The 12004-nt window shown below is 42.9% G+C and overlaps 1 long non-coding RNA gene across 1 annotated transcript in view; it reads left to right on the forward strand.

Moving 5' to 3' along the window:
* Positions 1–11967, forward strand: part of LOC148125005 (uncharacterized) — a 27715-nt gene extending 15748 nt beyond the window's left edge. The window contains exon 3 of the long non-coding RNA XR_015744637.1: positions 11433–11967. This is a non-coding gene — a long non-coding RNA (uncharacterized LOC148125005). The remainder of the gene's footprint in view (positions 1–11432) is intronic.
* The last annotated feature ends 37 nt before the right edge of the window (positions 11968–12004 follow it).

The raw sequence follows: 12004 nt of genomic DNA on the forward strand, positions 1-12004 counted from the left end.
ACAGACATTTAGCTACACAATTCGGGATGAGCCCCCTTGGAATAGGCTGGGAAGAGAAGGACCAGGGGAGGCGGGAGAGCAGAAAGTTTTATTCTCTGTTTTGTGTATGTATTTGTTTATATTTGTTGTTAAAAATATTCTTTTTTTAAAAAAAATAGTCAATTTTGTGATTTCAATCAACTCCACCAGCTTCTGCGACCATTGCCTTAAGGTGAACTCTTGTTGGAAGCAGGACTTTGCATCTACAAGGACTAAACTCTCTACTTCAGTTTCACTTTCTAAGATAAGAGAGCACATAATATTTGCACAGTTGCCTTTTTGTGGTCAAAACCTTTACCCTCTTGGAAGGTAACCTGAGTGTAACCCCCCCACCCCCCCAAAGGGTTTGGCAGCCCTGCCCACCTGTACTTTCCCCACCTGGTCCTGTTTCAAAGAGGTTGGAGCCGTACTTTCCAGGTGACCTGGTAACTATCACTTTCCTCTTACTAGAATCTATTCCATTATTCATACAGTAAAACGACAGAGTGCCTTCAACTTCTGATCATAACTGAGCCCCAAATTTGTGTTGCTAAGTGAGACGGGGTTAAGTTGCATTAACACAGAGGGATGCCATCCAGATCAAGGGAGGTACTAATACCACTCTATAAAGCCTTAGTAAGGCCACACCTAGAGTACTGCATCCAGTTTTGGTCACCACACTATGAAAAAAGATGTTGAGACTCTAGAAAAAGTGCAGAGAAGAGCAACCAGGATGATGAGGGGACTGGAGACTAAAACATACGATGGAGGGTTGCAGGAACTGGGCCTGGCTGGTCTAGGGAAGAGAAGGACCAGGAGAGACAGGATAGCAGGCATCCAATATTTGAGGGGCTGCCACAGAGAGGAGGAAGGGGTCAAGCTATATTCCAAAGCACCCCAAGCCCAGACAAGGAATAATGGATGGAAACTGAACAAGGAGAGATTCAACCTGGAATTTCCTGACAGTGAGAACAATCCATCAACGGAACAGAAGTTTCCTTCAGGAGTTGTGGGAGCTTCATCCCTGGAAGCTTTCAAGAAGAGACTGGACTGCCATTGGTCAGAAATGGTGTAGGGTCTCCTGCTTGGTTTGGGGGGTTGGACTAGATGACCTACAAAGTCCCTTCCAACTCCGTTAATCTAATCTAATGCTCCACACCTGGGCTGGGCATCATCTGGGGCAGGGGTCTCCAACCTTGGCAACTTTTAAGACTTGTGGACTTCAAGTCCCAGAATTCCTCCCCCAGTCATGTTAGCTCAGGAATTCTTGAAGCTCAGGAAGTCCACAGGTCTTCAACTTGCCAAGTTTGAAGTCCCTTGGTCTGGGGAATCCAACGGAACAATGCAGTTGCCCTGCCTTCATTGGGCTAAGTTGCGGTCCAGTGGTCAACAATCCATGCAGGAATTTCAACCAGCTTTTTATCCAGCCATTTGAGAAAGATCCTTTTTCATTGGAAAAGTGAAAGTATGCTTAACCTTGACAGAAATTAGTCACTGAGGTTGTTGGCATTTTTTTAACCTGATAATCTTATTTGCAAAAGACACGGGGCCTCCCAAGCGAGAAGTTTGCTTCAAACATGAACCTTCAGCCTTAAAGGACACGGGCTTACTTACAACCATTCAAAGTCAACAACGGCACTGAAAAAAAGTGATTTATGGCTGTTTCCCCACACTTATGACCGTTGCAGCATCCCCGTGGTCATGTGATCAAAATTTGGACCCTTGGCCATTGGTTTCATATTTATGGCGGCTGCAGAGTGCCAGGGCCACTTAATCTCCTTTTGCCACCTGACAAGCAAAGGCAATGGGAAAAGGCCGGTTGTCTGAACAACTGTGCTACTAACTTAACAGGTGCTTAACTTAACAACTCTGTCAAGAAAGGTCATAAAAGTGGGAGGCCAAATTCACTTCTTTTTAACAGATTAACAGAGTTAGAAGGGACCTTGTAGATCATCTAGTCCAACCCCCACACAAGCAGGAGACCCTACACACCATTTCTGACAGATGAGAGTCCAGTCTCTTCTTGGAAGCTTCCAGGGATGAAGCTCCCATAACTTCCGAAGGCAACTTCAGTTCCATTGGGTTGATTGTTCTCAATGTCAGAAAATTCCCCCTTATTTCCAGGTTGAATCTCTCCTTGTTCAGTTTCCATCCAATATTCCTTGTCTGGTCTTTGGATGCTTTAGAAAATAGCTTGACCCCTTTCCTCCTCTCTGTGGCAGCCCCTCAAATATTGGATGCCTGCTATCCTGTCTCTCCTGGTCCTTCTCTTCACTGGATCAGCCAGGCCCAGTTCCTGCAACCCTCCATCGTATGTTTTAGTCTCCAGTCCCCTCATCATCCTGGTTGCTCTTCTCTGCACTTTTTCTAGAGTCTCAACATCTTTTTTTATAGTGTGGTGACCAAAACTGGATGAAGTACTCTGGGTGTGGTCTTACTAAGGCTTTATAGAGTGGTATTAGTACCTCCCTTGATCTGGATGGCATCCCTCTGTGTTAATGCAACTTAACCCCGTCTCACTTAGCAACACAAATTTGGGGCTCAGTTATGATCAGAAGTTGAAGGCACTCTGTCATTTTACTGTATGAATAATGGAATAGATTCTAGTAAGAGGAAAGTGATAGTTACCAGGTCACCTGGAAAGTATGGCTCCAACCTCTTTGAAACAGGACCAGGTGGGGAAAGTACAGATGGGCAGGGCTGCCAAACCCTTTGTGGGGGGGTAGGTACACTCAGGTTACCTTCCAAGAGGGTAAAGGTTTGACCACAAAAAGGCAACTGTGCAAATATTATGTGCTCTCTTATCTTAGAAAGTGAAACTGAAGTAGAGAGTTTAGTCCTTGTAGATGCAAAGTCCTGCTTCCAACAAGAGTTCACCTTAAGGCAATGGTCGCAGAAGCTGATGGAGTCCGCTGAAATGGCAAAATTGACTTTTTTTTTAAAAAAAAAATTTTTTTAACAACACACATAAACAAACACATGCATAAAACAACAAATAAAAACTTTCAGCTGTACGGTGTGTCTGTTGGTACATATTTCTTGTGCACAATATCAATAGTCTTCCCCTCTTGAGTTTAAATTTGTATTCACGTGATATTAATCAACTTTCCACGTCATATTATTATTACATTATCGTTAGATTTGAATTGCATCAAAACTTGACTATTTTTGACTAAAGAAAAGAACCTACGCACTTTTGTTTCCACCTGGGAGACTGCTTCTGAACGTTTTTACCGCGTAGGCGGATAGAAATGGCTTGTTCCTATGATTACGAAAAAGCAAAAAGTTGTGATTTGATGTTAATGCCTTATTTTAGGGCAACAGAGAGAGAATCGGAAGTCTGTTTTCCTTTCCTTTTCCTTCTCCTTCCTCACTTTTCTTCCTCCCTCTTCCTCCCACCCTTTTCCTATTTACTTTTGTATTTTGTATCTTATTTGGTTTTATAACTCAATAAAAACGTTAAGCTAAAAAAAGAGAGGAATGCACCTAAAAATAGGGGTTTTCAAACGTTGTGATATTGTAACCCATCACCCCTGCCAAATAAATACATGTGTGTGACTTCCCCATGGGCAAAATTCTTTCATTTGGCAAGAAAGAACTTTTCATATTAACATTTCATTCTGTATCTCAGGCGGGGGGAAAAAAACCACGACTGTGTTTTATTTTTAAAGCAACCAACTCCCATTTTGGTTTCAGATTTATTTTGAATCAAGAGAGGCTTGTTGTAGATCTGTAGCAACTACTCTAGAAAAACCCAGCTGATTTCCGGGCTGTGATCCTATGAAGGTTGCAGCATAAACATCAGAATGTCTAATTTTGCAGGTATAATGGTTAGGATATCCCGGTTTAAAGCACCCGTGACAAAGGTTCATTGAGTGCATCCAGATTCAGTCATCCTTAAAACAATATTTCTCACCTGGTGAATGGAAAATTCCTGGAATTGAAGTCTGCACATCCCAAAAGTAGGGTTGGTTTTTTTTTTTTTTGAGAGAGAGAGAGGCAACTGAACTTTCTGGCTTTTCTTGAAGAAGCTTCTTGGAGGAGAAGCGAAATGTCTTCAGAATCAAAACCAGAAAGTCCAGTTGCCTTTTGAAAAAGTACTTTTGGGGACAATCTTGACCTAGATGACTGAGAATCTCCATAGATATGAAGTCTGCACCTCTTAAACTTGCTGACAAGTGGCACCTTAGAACATGGCAGCATGCTGAAATTCTCCTGAACTGTAGAAAAATGTGATTGTAAAATTTTCTTTATTAGTTATTTCCCCCTCACCCCTGTGGTCCTGAATCTTTTTGTTCCTAATTTTGTTTTTCCCTGGATTCTAGTGTCAAATATTCTCTGATGAGGAACCCACAGAGAAATTATTTCATTTAGGATCAGAAAAATATGAAGCAGCACTCTTACAGTATAACCTCTACATTCTAATCCTTGATTTAATTGCAGATTGTCTGCTTCGTTAAAATTCCACCCTGTCCCTTCCAGAAGATATTAATTATATAAAATATTGGTTTAACAGCCTCTCCCTTCTTTCTATATTTTTCTATCAGGAGATATTTTCTATATCCTTTTAAATTTGTATTTCTGTCAGCCCTACTTATTTTCTCTCTCTCTGATATTATAAGGGCAGTAAATAACAGTTCTCCATGTAATCACAGTGCCTGACACAAAAGAATACACAATATTATATAGACATACAATATCATACAATTGGATATAATATCTGTAGGAAGCAGAAAGTTTTATGTCCGAAGGATGAAATGTAATATTTCTTTACATATAATAATTACTACTACTACTACTACTACTACTACTACTACTACTAATAATAATAATAATAATAATAATAATAATAATAATAATAATTCCCTCAACACTGTTCAACTATTACAAAGTCTGCGCTACTGTTACTATTAATCTTCTCATCACTCCTTATCACCCATCCCCTCCCACTTGTGACTGTATGACTGTAACTTTTTCGCTTGTATCCTTACGACTTATATTGACTGTTTCCTAGTATGATTTGATTGCTTATTGTACCCGATGACTGTTATTAAGTGTTTGTACCTGATGATTCTTGACTCTTGACAAATGTATCTTTTCTTTAATGTATACTGAGAGCATTTGCACCAAGATAAATTCCTTGTGTGTCCAATCACACTTGGCCAATAAAGAATTCTATTCTGTTCTGTTCTGTTCTGTTCTATTCTATTCTCCTATTCTATTCTGTTCCGTTCCGTTCCATTCCATTCCATTCCATTCCATTCCATTCTATTCTATTCTATTCTATTCTATTCTATTCTATTCTATTCTATTCTATATAAAGCTAATCTGGTCTGCTAGAGTATTGACATAGGATGACGTAAAGATGACTAAACATTGCTTTATCCAGTTCCAGTAAACATGTTAATCATGGATCATAAATAAAGATAAAGAATGGAACAGAAAATATGAAAAAAAATGCACCCCTGCAAGCACTAGGAATACGTACACAGTCAAATTAGTGAGCTGAAGAGAGCTAATGTCAATAAAACCTAGAAATAAGGAGGAATTTCCTGACAGTGAGAACAATTAACCCAAGGAACAGAAGTTGCCTTCGGAAGGTGTGGGAGCTTCATCCCTGGAGGCTTCCAAGAAGAGACTGGACTCCCATCTGCCAGAAATGGTGTAGGATCTCCTGCTTGGGCAGGGGGTTGGACTAGATGACCTACACGGTCCCTTCCAGCTCTGTTAATCTGTTAGAAGATGGCCACTTCTTTGCCTCTGGCTTTTAACACAGTGTTACATTTGTTGTGTTGCGTTTCATTCATAGTGCTTTCTGCTCAGTGTTGCTTTGCAAGTTGTCTGAGGTGAGGATTTAAAATGTGCTATTAGCAATAGTTAATGGTTGCTATTATTGTTATTCAGATCTTTAATAAGTAGAGAGTCTTGCACGTCCCCATAACTTCTGCATTACTCTCAAAGTCAACATGCTTTAAATTCTTTGGTTCACTTTTTCATTTTTTATTTTTTTCTCGTTGTGGGATTTAAATATATATATATATATATATTTTTACACTTGGGTGAATTATAGTATCCCAATTTTACTCAAGAAATGAAATCCTCAGCCCTGGCTGAAGCCTTGAGAAGAAAATGGATTGATTGTGGAGAAGCGATTTAAAGTTATTTCCCGAGAAACGGCGCAGTGGGAATTCCGGAATCTGCCACTCACTGGCCAGAGAAGGCAGGAAGAGAGATGGTTTCTGGCTCCCTCTTCCGGTCGGTCATTGCAACAACGACAGCTACCATAATTTTCTTAATAGTTGCAAATCTTCCTTTCCTAAAATGGCTTTCTTCCAAATATACTGGAGAACAGTGGTCGCCAACCAGTACGAGAAAATTTTGGTGGTCCGCAGAGAAATGTCACCCCCAAAGCAATTAATCCAGGCTGCGCGGGAACACAAGGCTGCGCCACCCACATGGCCCGTGGGAACACAAGGCTTGCGTCGCTTGCATTGCGAACAACACGAGGTAGTGAGGGGAGGAGGGAAAGGGCAGAGGGGGGGAACTTGTCCCACTCACCCCAGGCACGTCGCCTGGCCACCGAGCTGCTTCTTTCTGCTTCTTTCTTCTTCTGCTTTTGGCTGCACACAAGGAAAGCAGCCAGAAGTCTTTCTTTCTCTCCCCCAAACTCTGCCAGAAGTGAGTCTTTGGGACCCTGCAAGGCCTCCTGGTCCAAGAGGCTGCACCGGTAAAGACTCATTTCTGGTGGTTTGGGGGAGAGAAAGAAAGACTTCTGCTGCTTCTGCTTTCCTTGCATGCAGCCAAAAGTCTCTCTCTCTCTCTCTCTCTTCCCCCCCTGAGAACGGAGCTGGAGATGGCATCCCGTGATCCCAAATGGGGCATTCTGTGGTGTGGCACAGGAGTCAGATAAGTCGACAATTGCAACTATTAACAGATTAACAGAGTTGGAAGGGACCTTGTAGGTCATCCAGTCCAACCCCCACCAGCAGTCCTCCTGCCTAAGCAGGAGATCCTACTCCATTTCTGACAGATAGCAGTGCAGTGTCTTCTTGAAAGCGTCCAGGGATGAAGCTCCCACAATTTCCAAAGGCAACTTCTATTCCATGGGTTGATTGTTCTCACTGCCAGAAAATTCCTCCTTATTTCCAGGTTGAATCTCTCCTTGATCAGTTTCCATCCATTGTTCCTTGTCTGGCCTGCAGGTGCTTTGGAAAACAGGTCGACCCCTTCCTCCTCTCTGTGGCAGCCCCTCAAATATCGTAAGGCTGCTCTCCTGTCTCCCCTGGTCCTTCTCTTCCCTAGACTAGCCAGGCCCAGTTCCTGCAACCGTTCTTCGTATGTCTCATCCTCCAGTCCCCTCATCATCCTGGTTGCTCTTCTCCGCACTTTTTCCTAGAGTCTCAACATCCTTTTTTTTAATCGTGTGGTGACCAAAACTGGATGCAAACTACGAAATCGGAGCCCAGTCCTGAAGCACTAAAACAGAGACAGAGACAGGCAACTCAGATCGATTGATGTCGGATGTTTAATCGATGCAGTCTGTCTCAATATTGCTAAAATCTTTTAGGTTAAAATTGAAAGGGATAATTGCATGCTAATGTCTGATAGTGTAGCATTCTAGTCCTTTACATCTATTGATTGCTTTATTATTTCATACTTTAGTTATTATTATTTGGTCGTTAACTGGGACATTCCTACTTTACTAGCACTTGTGTTCCATCTGAGCATATTTCCATATTCATGGTGGACCAGCTGAGTGTTGCAGTGGCTTAGAGGTGGAGCTCTCGCCTCACAATCAGGAGGCTGTGAGTTCGATCTTAGGTAGAGGCAGATGTTCCTCTCTCTGGACACACTGAGAATATATCTGTTGAACAAAACGCTGTATTGGCAACAGGAAGAGCATCCGGCCAGTAAAACACTCTGCTAGCTCCATTCAGTTGTCCAGACTCCACTCCGCAAGAGATTATGGGGTCATTAAAAGAGGAGGAGGAGGATTCATGGTTGAAAGGGGCTGCCTTGTTATAACTTACTCCATTGTACTTCTTTACATGCTGAGAGAAGGAAGGAAAGAGACAAAGAAAGGAACCATTGCATTGGTTGCGATTGGAGGAACTGAAGTCCATGCTTATAAATGCCCCAGCATGGTTGGCAGGGAATTTTGGGACAAGAAGCAACGGGTGGAAACTCATCAAGGAGAGAAGAAATTTAGAACTAAGAAGAAATTTCCTGACAGAATAATGAATCGGTGGAACAACTTGCCTCTAGAACTGGCGAATGCTCCAACAGTGGAAGTTTTAAAGAAGAGATTGGACAACCATTTGTCTGAAATTAAGTGTCCTGCCCAGGGGTGGGATTCAGATTTTTTAACAACCGGTTCTGTGGGCGTGGCTTAGTTGGTGGGTGTGGCTTGGTGGTCATGTGACTGGGTGGAAATGGCTTGGTGGTCATGTGACTGGATGGGCGTGGTCAACTCAGTATCACTCACACCGAGGCACGCATCTCCTCGCCTGGCCTCTCATGACTGTGGGGATGCTGCAACAGTCGTAAGTGTGAAAAATGGTCATAAGTCCCTTTTTTCAGTGCCATTGTAACTTTGAATGGTCACTCCACACAAGCAAAAGGACTGGCAAAGGAGGGGAAAAAACTCCAGAGAAGTTCCTGAGACAGGAAGTCGAGTCCTGCCAAGAATGTAATAAGGGTTAATGGAGAGGCTGTTTCTGTAAGCAACACCAGAATGTTTCCTTCCTGCCTTCCTTACAGGATTAGACCAGTAATTTCTTCTAACAACCGGTTCTCTGAACTGCTTAGAAGGTTAACAACCGGTTCTAGCGAATAGGTGTGAACTGGTAGAATCCCACCCCTGGTCCTGCCTGAGCAGTGGGGACCAGTGGTTCCCAAACTTTTTCAGTCCACCGCCCCCTTGGTGCTACAAACTCATCCTCAGTGCCCCCCCACCCAGAGGTGGGATTCAAATTTCTGTGGGTGTGGCCTAATTTGAGGGTGTGGCTTGCTGGTCATGTGACTGAGTGGGTGTGCTTGCTGGTCATGTGACTGGGTGGGCGTGGCTTGCTGGGTAGGCGTGGCTTGCTGGTCACATGACCGGGTAGGTGTGGTTGGGTGGTCATGTGACTGGGTGGGCATGGTCAGGTGACTGGCAAACCAAATACAAGTGGTCCTCATTTAATGGCTGGTTGTTTAGTAAGTGTTCTAATTTATGACTGACCTTCCCAGAGCTACTTGACCTGTTTTTGGAGTTTTGACAGCCATACACACACATACACACACACTCTCTTCTAACCATGCTGGAGCAGGTCATTGGACTAGAATCGGCAAAGCATCTCTGATTAGATTCTAGTAGTGAATAAAACCTAACTAGATGATCTCCAAGGTCCCCGTTACTCCCTTATTCTGCCTTCTGTTGTATTTTATATCCTCAAACACCCTGCCCCCCACTCCTTCAACCTCAAACTATCCCCTATTGACCTCACCCCATTCCCAAGAGCTCTGCAAGGGCCGTGCATAAGTGCACCATTGTGCCTACCGTCCCTGTCCTATTGTCCCCATTTATTCGTATCTATTTCCTGTATTCTTACTCATGTTTATACTTATACCTATTATCTTGTAAGCGATTGATAAATCAAATAAATAAATAAATGACCGATAGATAGCTAGATGGATAGATGATAGATAGATGATAGAAAGATAGATGAAGTGAGAGAAAGAGGTAATAGACAGACACAGACAGACAGATAGATTGATACATAGACAGACAGATAACCACAGATAGATCGATAGATCTAGATGAAGTGAGATAGACAGACAGACAGACTGATAGATTAAACTATCCACTACTATCCACTTTTGACCTCACCCCGTTCCTAAGAGGTCTGCAAGGGGCGTGCATAAGTGCACCATCATGCCTACCGTCCCTGTTCTACTGTCCCCATTTATTCGTACCTATTTCCTGTATTCTTACTCCTGTTGATACTTATACCTGTTATCTTGTAAGTCAGGGGTCTCAAACACCATTTACCTGGGAGCTGCCGGAGGCAGAGTCTGGGTGAGGCTGGGCCACATAATATTATACTTTATATGATACTTTATATTTATATGATACACTGATATTATACTTTCATATCACGCTGGGGGCCACAGGATATCGTCCCGCGGGCCGCAATTGGCCCGCGGGCCGCGAGAAGGAGACCTCTGTTGTAAGTGATTGAAAAAAAATCAAATCAATAAATTATATATATATATATATATATATATATATATATATATATATATATATATATATATATATATATATATATTTGTTTCTCTCCAGCAGGGGTGACAGAGCCCACTCTAAGAGAGGCACCCTCTGGCTAATCTCCAGATTTCCTGGATTCAATGCGTGGGAAAACAGAGGAAGGAAAAGGTGTAACACAGTCATCTAGTCTCAAAACTCAGTGCTATTGTTCCTCAATCTCAGCCTTATTTTAGCCCGAAGAAGTTCCTCTTTATAGAAACATCATGTTGGAAAATAGGGAAAGAGAGAGAGAGAGAGAGAGAGAGAGAGAGAGAGAATGCATATTATTAGTCGATTACTAGCGTGAGCTTCCTGCCTGTGGTCATGGTCACGCCAGCATTCTTCTCAACACTGTCAGACCCAGAGTACACTTTTGGCCACCACTTCCTTAGAAGCAGCTACTGTCATTTCAGAGTAGAAGAAGTCACATTTTAATAAAAGGAAGAAGAAAACGGGTTGAGAGTTTATCCAGAAATGCAAAGGGCGCCCTCCCTGCAGATGGAGAGGGATTATTGCAAACCCCACCCTGATGACAGAATAAGAGGTCTTCTCGTCCAACCCCTGCTCAAGTGCTGGTGAACCTTTTCGGCACCGAATGCCCAAACCAGAACGTGCGTGCATGCCTGTTTTTTTGGCCGTTTGGGGGGCCATTTTCAGGCCGTTTTCTGGCCTCTTTTCCATTGCTCCGGTGCCTGCAAACACCAGCGAGCCAACACCAGCAGAAGAGCAGCTGGCAATGGCGCACATGTCCACAGAGCGGTCTGTGTGTGCCACCTCTGCGCGTGCCACCATCACAGCCTTACACCACTTCAGACAAATGGCGATCCCATCCCTTCTTTAAAAAATTTCTAGAGTTGGAACATTTACGACTTCTGGATGCCGGTTGTTGCAGTCTTGAAAACCTCCAGTGATGGAGCCCTCACCATTTCTGTTCCAAGCTATTCCACAGGTTAATTGTTCTCACAGTCAGGAAATATCTCCTTAGTTCCAGTTGAATTAAGGGATATTTAAGATGAAGAGAGATATGGTAAAACATCTCATCTTGCAATAGAATTGCACCTTTCGGAAATGTGTTGCATTCCACATTTTAATTTTCTTCTTCTTTCTTGGGCTTTACAGGGAGGTATTGAATAGAATAGAACATCATAGTCGGAAGGGACCTTGGAGATCTTCTAGCCCAACCCCTGCTCAAGCCGGAAACCTAGTCTACAGACAGTGAATGCTATGAAGATGTTCTATGTCACGACCGAGGAAATAAACCAAGGGAGAGCAATAGGTTTGGATAGTTTTGGGGGCATACATCCTGCCCAAGTCTTTCGGTTCCTACGAGCCTTTCTCTTCAAATCCCACAAGGCCAGAGGGGTCCACAGACTGTGGTAAATAAATCAAAATGGCAGCCACAGTGGAGCCATCACAACTTCAACCGTTTTTAAATGCGCTGCATTTCCATGGCTGCCAGTTTGAGTTTCTCGATTCCAACTAACAGACACTCTGATTACTTGACCTGATCGCTCTCCACTTCATCTCCCCAAGTAGAGTTGATGTTTAGCTTAGTTTATGCACCTCGTACAACGAAATCAAACACCATCTTCAGTGTACATTATGACGATGAAAATGAAACACAAACACACATCCTTCGCTTTCTATGCAAATGAATTGAAAACCTCTGATATGGCGTTAATATTGCACCATACA

The sequence above is a fragment of the Pseudonaja textilis genome, chromosome 9 (assembly GCF_049901715.1).
Source record: "Pseudonaja textilis isolate UNSWEBS1 chromosome 9, rPseTex1.2, whole genome shotgun sequence".
NCBI lineage: Eukaryota > Metazoa > Chordata > Lepidosauria > Squamata > Elapidae > Pseudonaja > Pseudonaja textilis.